Source organism: Falco cherrug, chromosome 1, assembly GCF_023634085.1.
Source record: "Falco cherrug isolate bFalChe1 chromosome 1, bFalChe1.pri, whole genome shotgun sequence".
Taxonomy (NCBI): Eukaryota; Metazoa; Chordata; class Aves; order Falconiformes; family Falconidae; genus Falco; species Falco cherrug.
Window position 1 is genome coordinate 18,331,035 of NC_073697.1, and position 15,869 is coordinate 18,346,903.

Below are 15,869 nucleotides of genomic sequence, written 5' to 3' on the forward strand. Positions count from 1 at the left end.
TCAGAAGTCCTGGCTAACCGGGGAGGTCCCAGAAGACTGGAATTTAGCAAATGTGACGCCCATCTACAGAAAGGGCAGGCAGGGGGATCTGGGGCACTACAGGCCTGCCAGCCTGACTTCGGTGCTGGGGAAGGTTACGGAGCAGGTCATCCTGAGCGCCATCATGCAGCATGTGCAGGGCAACCTGGGGATGAGGCCCAGCCAGCAGGGGTGTATGAAAGGCAGGTCCTGCTTGATGAACCTGATCTTCTGTGACAAGGTGACCCACCTAGCTGATGAGGGAAAGGCTGTGGGCGTTTACCTGGACTTTAGTAAAGCCTTTCACACTGTTTCCCACAGCATCTCCTGGGGAAACCGGCTGCTCGCGGCCTGTACGTGTGCGCTCCGGGCTGGGTAAAAGGCTGGCTGGCTGGCCGAGCCCAAAGGGGGGTGGGGAATGGAGCCACATCCAGCTGGCGGCCGGGCACACGTGGTGTTCCCCAGGGCTCAGCGCTGGGGCCGGTCCTGGTTCGTGTGATCTGGGTCTGTGATCTGGGCGAGGGGATCGAGTGCACCCTCAGCGAGTCTGCAGCCAACACCAAGTTGGGAGGGAGTGTTTGTAGGCCACAACCACATCCCTAAGCACTGCATCTACCTGTTATTTAAACACCTCCAGGGATGGTGATTCCACTGCCTCCCTGGGCAGACTGTTCCAATGCTTCACCACCCTTGCAGTGAAGAAATTTCTCCTAATATCCAATCTAAAGCTCCCATGGCATAACTTGAGGCCCTTTACTCTCATCCTGTCACTAGTTATTTGGGAGGAGAGACCTATCCCCACTTGCCTACAACCTCCTTTCAGGTAGTTGTAGGGAGCGATAAGATCACCTCTCAGTCTCCTCTTCTCCAGTGTCTTGTTTATTCCTATTTCACATTCATTTGCTTAACATGCAGCCAACAGTTATAGCTGTAACCTAGGTTTACCTGGTCACATTGTATCAAGAACTCAATTGGCTATGTTATCAAAGCAAATAAAAGAAAAAAACAAAAAACCCAACTCACAAACAAGCTGAAAACCCAACACAAAGTTAAACCAAGAAAACCACTCACAAAAAACCCCGTAGGCATCAGAATATTTTGTGATTTTATGCAGCTGTTCTCAGCATTGCTTAGCGAATGAGTTTAACACAATGTCATTCCAAACTATCTTTAGTCCTTGTCAGTGTTTTAGCACGTTACCGTGATTAATCGTTATCATATTAATGTATGGGAACTTAAAGATGAACTAAGTACTGAGTACTGCTAACTCATATTTTATATTATCATTTACCCTGTTACTATATTCTACTTAGATCATAATATGATACATCCATACTATGCAGGGAATATTACAAGTGTATTGAGATCTTGATTTAGCAAAAATTTAAATACAAGCCTAAAGGAAATATCAGCATGTGCAATGCCCTCTAGACAGCAGAGGTAAACAAGTGCGTAAGGCTTTGTATAGGATCCACAGCTGCACAGTCATCTCATGGAAGGGAAGTAATACTGGAATTAGAGGTGAAATTTCACAGCAAGATACACAAATAAATAGGTCAATGTCTACAGAATACAGTTTAGCTCACCCACATGCTGTCCAGGCTTACAGCTATCATGCAAAACATCATATTCATTCAGTGGTTTTTCAAAGGTTCATTGACTGGTCAAATCAAAACCAGCTCTGTCATAACACTCACAGGCATTTTTCATAAATGTAGTCTGGTCACAATCAATTCTTCCTCACACGGGGCAGACTACAAACAATAGCTACAAACTAAAGAACACCTTTAGAAATCGTTTCTTATTCTGTACTGATTCTCCTGCTATTACTTTCATCTTTATCGTATACTCATCACAGTGCAATATGAACATTTCACAAACATGTAACATATCCATAGCAGTTCACTACTTTTGCAATGATTTTCCTTTTTATTAAGCTTGTTTTCATCAGTAATTAGGTGGCCCCAGATGCCTTACCAGGGATAGGATAATCTGACAGCGAAGTTTTACATTTTGTCCAGGTGACACACTTGTAATTGCTCTGAGGTCTTCCTGGGGAGAGCTGCAAATCTGGGGACCACTGCTCAACAAATGCAGCCTGGCGAAGTTTCACCTCTGTCCCAGTGGAAGACAGCTGTCAAAGGAGTTAAAGACATGCAGAGTTAAGGAAGCCTGGGTCTGAGTTGAGACAGTTAGCTCATTTTGGGACCATTTGTTCCATTTTACTAAGCTCTAGTTCAAAACCGCACAGATAAAATGGACCACTCCGTGTCCCCTGCTCATGTTCTCTTATTAAACTAGCTGTTCTCTTTCAAACTCTGCAGCCTTTCTAAAGTCAGTACTTTCACTCACTGGTATACTCTGTTGGATTAAAAACCCCTGGAGGTCGCTGCAATGCACTGCGATAATCAATGGCTGCAACATCCTGTTCAACTTCAGGTAGAGAACCTTTCTGTAGCTGTGGACCTCTGGGTATAGAGAATAGTCCAAAAGGCAAATAAACAAGCAATACATTACTCCTTAAATAGACTATTATACCAAAAAAAAAATATATTCCACATCCTGGATCTTCTTTCTACACGATGCTGAAGGCTTACAGGAAAGGGAAATTCCTTATTTGGAGAAATAAGGAAACCTTCTGAGGAAAGGTAAATTAAAACCCCCAAAATGTCAGTGCTGAAATACTCAGGAGTAAAAATTTAACAGAGGCAATCAATAAAATCTTACCAGCTGCATATTGGTGAGGAAAGGGTACATTAGAAAGATGTATTGTTGTCCTCTCTGTAAGAATAATACTGACACTTCAATTTCTACCAGACTCATGAAATTACAATAGCTGTTTACCAACGTACCTTTTTTTTTAGTCCCACCACCTATACATTTCATCTTTCTCTTTTGCCTTGCTGTCCTGCCCAATTGTAGCAAGTCTCGATAATAAATAATACAGAGAATGGGGGAGCAGAGGGCAATGGCAACCAACAGCTTTGCAACTTCTCCCATTAACTTATTTTACAGGCTGCTTAGAAGTCACTTTTACAGACAACTTGGCAAAATATGCACCTCAAACCATACAGTGTGTCTACCTCTGTATGCCACATCTGATGTAAGGTACAAACTTTAAAAGGAACAAACAGCTGTTTGAGGCCTTTAAGACATCCTTAGGTGTCAGTGAAAAACAGGGAAGCATTTGTACATTCAAGAGCCTCCACATCTTCAAAAACAGTATCCATGAGCACACTCTGCTTTCTACAGAGTCATGGAAGAGTAAGCCCATGTCACAAGCCACTGTGCAAAGCCAAGAATAGAAGATTAATAACCTTTCCTTTCCCTTTTTTCCCCTTACCACCATTTTTAGTTAATTCCAATATTCCTGGTAAGAGAACTATAGAAAATACTGCTGAAGGAGACACCAGTAAAATATCCAGTCTATATTCCTGCCTGACAGTGGGATCAACCATAATTATTTCCAAGAGATATTTTCGTAACTTGTTCTTCTTAATCGAACATGTCCTTGCAATTTACATTGCGTTCAGTGGAGAAGTCCCTGTTTACAAAAAATAAAATCTGTTCCCGAAGAACAGTATATTGCTAGGCTTACAAAAATATGAAAGAATTCACAGAAAATTTATATACTCCAGGCCAAATTAACCGCTGGTAGAAAGGTTAATCAGGGTTATGCCCACCTCCATGATGAACCAGTATATGCACTCTACAAACCTTCCAGAGTTTTATCTGTTAACGAAGAGCCTGTATGTTTAGTATACTCTTGTGTCAGTTACTTTACACGCCAAATATAATTTTAAACAACCACTGCATTTAAATTACTGTAATCTGATGAAACAGGTCTAATCAACCCAACCAGAAGAGCTTAATGTTCCATTTAAGTCAAGTATTTTTCTTATCCACTTCACAACAAGCAGAAAAAGTACAGCCAACAAGGCTTTATCTTCTGGCTCCAAGGCACTTTTCTACCACATTTGCATTGAATGTAACACTGAGAGTAAATGCCTTTGCATGGTCATTTACCCCCAGATTTTGAAAGCCTGCCAGACACGGACTACTAACCAGTAACTGTTTATGGTTGGTCTTTTTGCAGTGGGAGCGAGGATGTTGCTTTTTTTTGGGTGTTGTTTTTGTGTGGTGTTTTGTGGGGTTTTTTTAATCAGCGTCACTTCAAAAGTAACCAGAGCATTTATCAATTTCTGCTCAAAATGGGATGGGTGTCTACTCTGAGAGCTCATTGACCATCTCTGGAAGACACAAGAAAGCACATGCATCCTGGTTTCAGCTGGGATAGAGTTAAATTTCTTCTTAGTAGCTGGTAGTGCTGTGTTTTGGATTTGGTATAAGAACAATGATGATACCACAATGATATTTTGGTTGTTGCTGGGTGATGTTTGCACCAAGTCAAGGACTCTTCAGTTGCTTGGGCCCTGCCAGCAAGAAGGCTGGAGGGGCACAAGACATTGGGAGGAGGCACAGCTGACCCAAACTAGCCAAAGGAGTATTCCATACCATACGGCATCATGCTGAGTATATATAAGCTGGGGGAAGAAGGAAGGGAGGGCCAGTTGGCATTATGGCATTTGTCTTCCCAAGTAATCGTTATGCGGGATGGAGCCCTGCTTTCGTGGAGAAGGCCGAGCACCTGTCTGCCGATAGGAGCTAGTGAATTAATTCCTTGTTTTGCTGCGCTTCCATGTGCAGCTTTTGCTTTCCCTATTAAACTGTCTTTATCCCAATCCCTGAGTTTTCTCACTTTTACTCTTCTGATTCTCTCCCCTATCCCACCTGGGGCAGTGAGCAAGTGGCTGCGTGGGGCTTAGTCACCATCCGGGATTAAACCACAACATGGCAGCTAAAAGAACATTTTACAATTCTTTTATCTGGGAATGGCCCTTAACACTCCCTATGGCATTTTCAAGGCCCAGCCTTTCATCAAGTGACTCCAGGTTTGCTTAACGCATACCTCATGAGGCACTGGCAGAATATTTGGAAATAACATCGCTGGCTTAGGCCCCCCAGAGATGAGTCACAGACCTGGAACAAGATGAGTGAAACCGCCAGTGCACACTGCAGAGCTCAGCAAGGGTGTCTTGGTTTTGGCTGGGATAGAGTTAATTTTCTTCTTAGTGGCTGGTAATGCTGTGTTTTGGATTTGGTAGGAAAACCATGTTGATAACACGCTGATGCTTTTAGCTGTTGCTGGGTAATGCTTATACTTAAGTCAAGGACTTTTCCGTTTCTCAGGTCCTGCCAGCAAGGAAGCTGGAGAAGCACAAGAAATTGGGAGGGGGCACAGCCAGGACAGCTGGCCTGAACTGGCCAAAGGGGTATTCCACGCCATGGAATGTCATGCTGAGTATATACAAGCTGGGGGGAGGAGGAAGGTGGAGGGGACATTTGCATTTGGCATTACGGCATTTGTCTTCCCAAGTAACTGTTATGTCTGACGGAGCACTGCTTTCCTAAAGATGCTGAACACCCGCCCACCAATAGGAAGTGCTGAATGAATTCCTTGTTTTACTTTGCTTGTGTGCATGGCTTTTGTTTACCTGTTAAACTGTCTTCATCTCAACCCCTGAGTTCTCAGTTTCACTCTTCCAGTGCTCTCCCTCATCCACCAGGAGGGAGGGAGCAAGCAGCTGCGTAGTGCTTAGTTGCCAGCTGGAGTTAAAGCATGAGAAAGGGTGAAAATTCATGAAATTATTTCATATCCACTATATAACAAACTTAAGTTTTAGGTTAGACCTTGCAACAGTATCCAGACAGGGAAGGCTATTTACACCCTTGGGAACATGTGATGTCCTACTTGTAGGAAGTCTCCAACACAAGAATTATTTTGTTTGGTTTGCAGCTCGTACAAGGGATGTACAAGCCAAACAAACCTCACATCAGAGAGACAATCTTTCCAGCTTTGCACTTCTGCTGTTGACTCATAATTATTTTAACACGATACCACTGTTACTAAACAGATGCAGGCATGCAACAACTCACAGGCTTTAGGAAAGCCACACAGGTAGCAATAAAGCATGCCGCAATGAGCAACACCTTACAACACCCTTCTTCAAATGCAGAATGTTTTCGTAAAATATGTGTCACTGTATTTCACTACTTAGCAATTTCATTAATTCAGCAGCATGTTTCAGAATAATTACTCTCCCTTTCACTTCTTTGGGGATTTTTTCCTTTGAGAGACTACTCTCTCTGCCTTTTTGAAACCTGAAGTTTTATTTTATCACTTGCCTCTGTCTCATTTAAAGCACATAGTATTACAATTGTAGCTTCTTTTTCTCTGTATAATCTAAATAATGTCTGAAAGCTGCTCAATGAGAATGTTGGTGCTTTGTTTTAAGCAGAAGCTCCTACCTCAAAGATACACCGAAAGAAAAATAAATTCACAATTGTGGGATATCATTCCCACATGGCTACAGAACAACTCAGTCAGTCAGTCACAGACGGGTGGGTGACAAGCAACCATTCTTCTGTGACAAATGCATTCATTTGTGCTATAGTAGAACACAATTTCCCCCAAATTAACAGCCATATACTACCAGTGAAACAATTCTACTGGATTGTAGAAAGGACATTAGTTCTGGACTAATTCAATTATTTCAATGAAGTTTACAAATTAAGCCTATTTCATTTAGTAGAATGGCTTCATACTTAAAGAATCAGGCAGCATTTGCTGTCAAATTGACATTTGAAGGTGAAACACTAAGCACACAGTGCACTATTTTGGATTTTGGGGGGTTGAGTTTTTTGGCATACAGAACTTATCTGCCATACTTGAATGGTTAAAGAAGATCATCAGATCCTTTTCTAGACTAGCCAGCACATGCTGTTCAATAGTTACTCAGTCCTGGAGAACATTCAACCACGAAATCTCTATCCTACTGTTAAACAGAATGCGGTTTATCAGTCCATACATTGAAAGAGATCTTGTAATAATGAAATTCACAGCATCAGCAATAATGAATTGGATGTTTAAAAAGCTTGTCAAAGCAACATGGATGCCTCCAATTCTCAGTCAAAAAGGCACACTAAACCAGTCACAGAAAGACATTTCCATTTCCAAGACAGTTTAGTGGATTCATGCCTAGTCCCCGCTGCATTTCAATGAAGATAAAAATAAAATGACACGTACACTACACCAGCTCCACAGTAGAAGCACTTCCATGACTGCAAATGGAAGAGACAATTCATGAAGCAGAATTACAGCTTTTCTACCTCTACAGTGGAATGAAGCACATCAAATGGCAAAATATTTTAAAACGTCTCTGACAGAGAGCAAGCACAGGTCTTTGTCCTTTACTTCTTTATACTGTCAGATATGCACATACTTGATGCATTTGAGCTCATCAAAAAGTTCTTCAACACAAAAAGAAAACAACATCCTTAATTAAAATTCTAGCTGCACACTGCCATTGCTAGAATCCTATGTGTCACATAGGAGGACACTGTGAAGTTTAGGGACAGATGAATAAGGACATGAAAGCCAACTCCCTCTGAAAAGGAAAGGATTTGATAGCTTTTCTCTGTTTTGTACTGGACCTGGACAATAAAAACTAAATAAAGAGCTAGTTCTGTACAACACACAGTCTACCTAAAGTATATAGATAGATTTTCAACATACTGGTTTTTCCTGCACTTCATGTACAAATAGTTTACATAACTGTGTTCAAAATAGGAAAATATAAGTATTAAGATAGTAACTAATAGAAATTAAAGAAAGAAAAAATAAATTAAAATAGGCAAAGTAAGATCCACAAATAGCAATGTACCTACAAATCTGGAAAATTACATTATACCTGCAATGACCAGACACAGAATAAAATGGAGTAAAGAAAGACAGATCAGTGTTTTAATATTTTACTCTTAATGATACCAAAAAGGTTGTCTAGTCAACAGAAATGGACAGTAGTGTGGCAACATAACTTCATTAAACATTACCTAAACAAGATAAAAAATTTGCATGATCAAAGCAGTTGATAAGAGTATGTATGGATATAGATTTCTCTGTAAGGCTACATTTATCTTCTATCAAAACTAAAGATACTGTAAACAAAACCACCAAGACAACTGAGTCTAACAGAATGAAAAGACTGCAACTAAACATATACAAAGGGAAGCAGTAGAATTTCGAGGGTAGTCCCAGATCATCTCAAGATAGCCAAAGGGAATAGGCTGTACAGTTACTTCAGGTTTTAATAGAAGCTACAGTTTAACATGTTTAGTAAATAAAGTACAAAATGTGTCACTGTGAAACTCAATTTTCAAACAAACAAACAAAAGCCAGAAGGCAGTAAATAAAAAGGGAAGAAATTAACAAGCATGGTCTCAGCCTGAAGAAGACATACACGTATCTCCCAAAAGGCATTTGCACTCAGCAAGAATAAGCCAGCAGTGGGGCAAAAAGAGAAGATAAATCTTCCCGTACAGTCAGATACGGACAGTAACAGTTGACCCCCATTCCCTGAATATCAGTGGCATCTTGTCTTTGGATATATTATTTATATAAACCATAAGATTTCTTAATCTCATAACACATAAGTTTTTATGATAGATACAGATGTTTCAACCTTAGGAATAATTTTTTGTGCCAGTTCAGTAACTTCATTTCTGATTATAAAACATAATCTCAAAAAAAAAAATGACTGTAGGTCACATTTTGATACTGAGTTAGTGTGTTCAGTAGATATTTTTCTACTGATTTCACCAGACTTTGGATTATTTCATTAAGTGGTGTTCTAGTTGCAATAAAGGCCTCATATTTACAGCACCAACCTAATACCTTTCACCTATGTTTTACAGTCCAGATTCAGCCAAAAAAAATTACTCTAGAGCTTCCTCCTTCCCAGAGGGATGTGCTTAAGGACTTTGCATAACAAATCCAAAAATATCAAACTGAAAATTGCTTAACTGATAAGCTGAATTTTAAGCTAAAGTATCCTTATTTCATGAGCTCTCTTCTCCCTTTGGATCAGTGTTATGCATGTAAGAAAATTTTGTAATTTTACAAGAAAATTATCACCACTTACACATTTTCTAATATCCAAGACCAAACATTTTAGTCAAAGCTGTATAATACAAAGCAAAAGGAAAATAAATTAGAAACTTCTAGTTATTAACATATTATAAATCAGGTGACATTACTGACCCAGCTGCAGCACTAGGCCATTGTCCTAGTTAATGACCAGAGAAAAGAGGCAATGCCATAGAGGAATGAACAACATTACCCAACCCTGGCACTCACAGTTCCTCTTGTGACAGAGTGAATAGATGGAGACTGAGTCCTACTCCTGTGGGAGCAGCCAGCACACTTCTTTGGGCAGTAAGAACAACAGCAAAGCCAGCTGGTGAGTTTCTGTCCTCCTTCACTGATTGTACATTGTCACCGAAAGTGGGTAGCTTATACTAATAACATTTTTTTGGTGAACTGTTTGTTTTTTTGTTATTTGGTAATTTTTATATATATTTTTAAAGCCTTTAGCTCTCAAGACATGTAAGGATTACAATCTCATCTTTTCTTAAATATATATACACACAGTACAGTCACATACTTTAATGAATGATGGTATGTAATCTTATTCATTATATGAGATATATCTTTAGCTATATCACAGATATAATTATTATTTTCTATTTATATTGCATGCCTTTACTGCCACCAGAGTTCTAGAGTTTAAAATGTAAAATGAAAGGGTCTAAAAAGTTTAAATTTATTACTGAGAGCAGATGTTGCACCCAACAAGTGTGGAAAAGCACAGAATCTATGTAGATGGCATTATAAGAAACAGCATCATATCCAGCTGCCTTGGATGTCCCCAAAACATGACACTAAGTTAGATTCATCAAGCAAGTGTTTTGCTGCTGGACATCTGAAGCAAAGCCCACTCCACATAACTTACCTAGCATCTCCAAAAAAACCCCACCACAAACAAACCACATACAAGCCAGATAAAGGGGCCTTGCCACTGATGATTTTCAAACTTGCATTTCTAAGCCACTTTCACAATCTCAAAGAAATCTTTCTTAAGATTTTAATAACTGGAGAGGATAATAACATAACTACAAAAGCTGTTGCAGGGTGCACACTATCAGACATCGTTCAATACTAGCTTATTCTCTTGGTGCCAAGGTCTGCATGAAGCATAGATAGAGAAACATGAATGAATAGTGCTCCTAAAGCTCTGTCTCCTCTTCTACCCTTTGAAAAGTTATTTTGCATAAGAAAACAAGTAGAATATCTAAAAGATGAAATACCAATGTGAAATTACTGGTTTGTATTTAATTTAGCTTGGGCCATAATTCTGGTCTCTGAGTTCCTTTCACTGTCTGCTTCTCATCTTCTCTTGATATGGTTACTCTCTCTCTCTCTCTCTCTCTCTCTTTGTGATTTGCGGTAACATATGAATACTGACTGATTTGGTGTCTGCTTTTGTAGATGTACTGTGACCTTGCACATGCTAAACAAGGTTTGATTCTTACTACTTGTAACAACGAGTGAGGCTTCACGTATAATCAGAAGCAAAGCACTACAGAGCAAGGTCACATTTCCACGTAGCTGCTCCTTGCTCCAGGGCTTCCCTAAGTCAGTACATGAACTGCCTGAGAAACAACAATTCACAATCAAAGTATTTCTGAAAGTTCTCTATAATTTTTCAAGAGAGGAAAAAACGAAACCCCTGCCAAAAAACATCTCAGCAACTTGTTCATCTGCTACAGCTAGAGTAGTTTTCAGGACTCATTAGGTTAAAGTATGTATTATAGACATTAGATTAGTAAGGAAATCACACCAATTACTACATCATATCTTCCGGAAAGTTAAAAAAGCAAGCAAATGAGGTAGCATTGCACTGGAGTTCTGTAAAACCAGTGACTCAGCTACAAGATTTACCTCTTGACACACCCACTGCTCATGCAGCTAGCTTACACTTCCCAAAGTAGAGTCATGTCTGTCATTACCTCTTACTAACTGCAACTGCATAGCACGCTAGCTCATTAAAACTACGCAGAAAATGTTAGGATGGATAGTCACAGACAAGCCCCATTGCACCCCATATCCCATTTCCTCATCTAATTCTCATTCATCCCGGACTTGTGGGCAGGCAAGACACAATGAAATTAGTATTAGTTACCTGCCTCACTTTAAACATTACCAAAGGCTCATCCCACCACATTCAACTGTGCCACTTGAATATGGCCCTCTTCATACGTACCAACATACTTCAGATCAGAACAAATGAAGGAGTGGCCTGCAGGACAAGGCTGCCAACTTGTGATTTTGCAACTCTGAAGTAACTTTAGCAAAAAGTCCTACAGTAATGCTGAGCAGGTGATGTACGGTATGATGGGTTGATCAAATCCAAATGGTTCCTTGCTGCATCCCATTCTATGATTTCCCATAAGCCAACTATTTTCTGTGCAGAAATTATATAAGCACAGTAATGAGCCCCAAATAATAAACACTACTGAGATATGTGGTAATAGCAAACACTGAAGTTCCAAGACTATAATCAGATTGTATTGTTCAGCCAAGAATTCTATTTTAGCTTGCATTTGGTAAGAAAAGGCAGGTCAGAAATTTAACTGGTTGACCTGAATAGCATGCACCTTCATTAAACATTAGTCAGTTACTTTTTACATCTTGTTTTCATGCATTAATCTTCCTGGGCAAAAATTCATTCTTAAGTGTTCTTGCAGTTGACATATTTAGACAAAGATCCCTATGTATGCAATATTCGATGGACAATATTTATGGTGTTTGTAGCATGTTTTGCCTCAAAGTATCTAAAGATGCATTTTCGCTGGGTTTAAAAAAAAAAACCAGCACTTTTCAGTTCAGAAATCACAGGTTACAGTGATTGAAGAGAGTTCTGTCTCAGTAATTCCAGTTGGCCCCTCCATCAGTGCAACATAACATGACAGCTTTCACAATGCATCACCTTCCTTAAACATAAACACTATCTTTCTGAAGTACTGCCAAGATGTTTGGCACAGTTGCCAGTCTGGATTACAAGGAGTAGACCACCACAGCACTGACTAGTTTAGAGCAGAATGCTGTTTGAGCAAATAAACTTACCCTTTTGCAAAAATCAAAGACAATGGGTAAAGTAACAGTCACAACCATGGTAGTCCTGTGATACGTACACAGGTACCTGTGATATGTACAGCAGATAACCTTCAGCGATAAACCATGAGCATCAGCTATTAATGTTCTAACCTCACTACCCCCAGTGGAGTTTGGAGGCTCTGCCTGCTACTAACAAATTTTAAGAAGAGACAACAAGAAATGAGCTACTGCAGAACACATTCATCACCCACAGTCCTGATGTTATGATTTCTAGGACTGATATGTTTCACCTACAACATATTCAGCTTGCCATCTAAAGCTATCCATTGGTTAACTGGAATTATTTACCTTTATGTATTTTAGCAAAAAAATCTGTTATTTGGTTGGATAACTAGCTGTATTTTCCACTGAATTTATTATTAAGAATAGAATACAATATAACAGTTGAACAAGACATAAGCTATTGCCATGGCACAGCACTGCACACTTGCACAGCTTTCAGATCAAGTACTAAATGGTTCAGCAGGGAAGCTCAGTTACTGCTTCATTGTAGCTGAAGGCAGACATAGCTTTTTGCGGCAATTGCTATATGAGCAGTTCTTTGTAGAGCAGTCATCCAAAAAGACAGGATCTGTGCCCCACAGAGCTATTTATCCAAAATGGCAATAAGCAGTCCAACAATACAGGAAAAATATGAAACAGGCAATGGCAACGGGAAAGCTGAAAACATAGATTGGTTGAATCAACAATAGATCTATACATTTTATTTTTAATGCTTTATTATCATATTATTGTTATTGCTGTTAATGATATTAAGACTCCTACTTCTGCTACAATGATCAGAAGGGCAGGTCAGTGCTTTGCTGAGAAAAAAAATGATGAGGCACCTTTCAGATGTTGTTTGGAGCTGTGTGGCTTACTCCCACTTCTCCTCACCCCATGAGCCTGTACAAATTCACTGCCAGAGTTCCCAACTCACCAAATCAAATGGTTTAACAAGCTGAAGGTCACTATTATCAAGATTTCCCTAGCTGCTGCTTTCATGTCAGGTGCTTTGGTTGATATGAGCTGCCTGTCAGCCAGAGCTATAGCCTGTAACACCAAAACACAGCCATAAAACACAAATACAATGAAAGATCAGGTCAACAATTGTTAAGTGTTCTCAATAATGTGAAGTGTCAAGCTCTCAGTGAGCTGATAGACAAAAAAAAAAGATTCTTTTTTCCCACCAAACAACAGAAGGGTTAAGTAGTTTTGTGGGTTTTTTTCCCCACAAAACAATGCTCTCTGATGTCTACCACCAGTGAAGAAAATCTCTCTTCCAAAATGAAATGAAGCAAGAGGGTTCTGCAGAGCTCACTGTGTCCCCCTCTCCACCTCTCAACCCTGACTATTTACCAAACGCTGAGAAAATGTTTGACTCCATTCCTTTCAAGTCTGCCAAATGTACTAACCTACCACATCCTACCAGTACCTCTTTATTTTCTCACCACAAGAAATGGATATGCTGCCAGACTACTGAAGGCTTTCTCTGGTTTCCATTTCTTTCCCCTTCCCTCTCTCCAAACAGTGCACACCCTCTCTGAACAGCAAGCTCTGCATCCCATTTGCTTTTGTCACTGCCATGCAGTCACACCCAGTACAGCCAACCACCGCCTGCTCTCACAAATTTGGGGTGTGCTGCCCAAGAATACTCCTCCTCTGCCCAAGAATATTCCTCCTCTCCAGACTTTTTTCTTTATTGTTATGCACTCACCTGCTTTTGAAGGTCGCATAAAAAGACCATACACATAGGGTATTTTTTTTTTTAAACAGCATGGTATAGGCATGTTTTCTAGGAATGACCCCTTTGCGTTATCTAAATCTGTGGTTCTCAAATTATGCATTTATTTTCTTACAGTATTTCTTATAGTCATTCTTTTCACATATTTTTTGTGTTCCAGTAAGGCTAACAACATAGCATTTTGTATTTTAAGCATTTTCCCACCCTTTTGTGTACATTTCTATGAACTATATAGGAACTTTTGGCATCATACAGTGTGAAGCTGTTCAAAATTATCTATTTTAGACATGCGGATGTGTCAACAAATTTATATGCATCATAAAACTTTCTGGAAAATGCCCCTCTAATCTTTGGAAGAAGTACTATCCCTTCACTAACTACTGCATGCTTTGGTGTTTTAGATTAAAGTACTTGAATCTATAACCTTCCCCCTGAAAAAAGTTTTTCTTTCCTTAATTCTGCTTAGACAACTTTCTGTTGCCTTGTGAGCTGCAGCTTTTCCTAGCCTGTTAGCTCTTTCCAGAGCACCTAACTTCTGACTATTTCAGTTTGCTGCAGTACAGAAGAGTGAGGGACAGCCATTCAAATAACAAGTAAACCCCTACTGTTCCTATGTGGGTTTTCTTTTTAGATTCTGTCTCCTCTATGATTAGAAACTTCCAGCAACAATCACAGTCAATAAGCATAGATTTCTGAGTATTAAGTTTTCTGCCCATTGGTGAACCCCAGTGAGATCCTGAGTCCTTCATATATGAAACATAAAACAATTAAGACTTTATTTAGGGACTCATTGAAACATTCTCGGCTTTATCATGTAGATTTTAACTTACTGAGTCTGTTTTAATAATTTCATAGACAATAAAAACCTTAGAGAAAAAACTGTCCATATTGACTTTCCTACCCATCACTCTCCAGGGAGACTCTGCATACCCATATCACAGGCTTTTTTTTCAAGAGTTCATTTTTGTGAAGCTGCATTATTTTTTACCAGCAACCTAGACAGATAGCCTATGTCCATTGTTGCACATCTTTGTCCTTCCAGCTTGTATTTATCTCCTATTGTTCCTACCACAAATTCTCCAGCAAACAAACAGTAGTCACAAGCCTGTAGTTATCACTATAGCATTATCCGTAAAAATCAGTGAAAGCACAATTCTGAGTAAGTAGAAAAAAGGAACTTGATTTCTTTCAGTGGACTCTTTGTCCTTCAACTTTCAGAGAATCTAAGCACTGAACTGAAAGATGTCCTTACAATCTGAAGTTTAAGGAGAGACACTACAGTAAAAAAAAATAATATCTTAGTCATCAGACAAGGAAATCCTCATTGATTTCAACATGCCTATTAGAAATAAGAATCTATCAAAGAAAGAAGCTATAACTTGCTCCAGAAAGTGAAGTCTTTTTCTGCTCCCTGCCGGAGGTTATCAAAACCACTTTGGAAAGACCCCAGACACTGCAAAATATTTTGTAAATAGCAGCTGCCAACCAAAGGCACCAAAACCTGAAAGCAGAAAGAGAAGCCTTCCAGAAATTATTTCATGACATGGGATTGCATCTAAAATCACCTCCTTTCTCTGGCATGCACAGCAAGTTGAGCCCTTTGTGTCTGCTTTCTGGGATGGGAGTTCAATGGAGCAGAAATTCCCTTTATATTTGTGTCTTGTGCAGCACAGATAATGTTGTTAGTATTCTGCAAATACAGCACTGCAGCAGAACATCAGCACTAAGCTGCTGATCATTGAAGTGACTTCATAAACTGAAAACTTTGCTTCTGAAACAATGACTTTATTTTGGTGCCTTAAATTGATAAAATAAAATTCTGCAAGTTTAAATAGAAATGAAAGGCGTAATATTGCCTGTTATTTCCCTTTCCAAACTACAATGTGCTGTATCAATCCATGTAACTTTACATTTCAACACAAACAACATGGAAGGGAACTTCAGAGAGTAGGCCCATACCTCTACTTGAAGGGAAACAATATATCTAGCATA

At 39.5% G+C, this 15,869-nt stretch overlaps 1 protein-coding gene across 8 annotated transcripts in view; it reads right to left on the reverse strand.

The window, feature by feature from the left end:
* Positions 1-15,869, reverse strand: part of MAPK10 (mitogen-activated protein kinase 10) — a 168,944-nt gene that overhangs the window by 107,571 nt on the left and 45,504 nt on the right. For 5 of the 8 annotated variants that reach the window (XM_005444499.3, XM_027813054.2, XM_027813057.2 and 2 more), the window contains exon 3: positions 1,996-2,152. The exons of 2 other annotated variants lie outside the window; for them this stretch is intronic. The gene's annotated coding sequence lies outside the window, so the exon portion shown is untranslated. Of the gene's footprint in view, positions 1-1,995; positions 2,153-5,573; positions 5,686-15,869 lie in introns of all 8 variants that reach the window. One more of the 8 variants, XM_027813056.2, reaches the window with a different exon arrangement.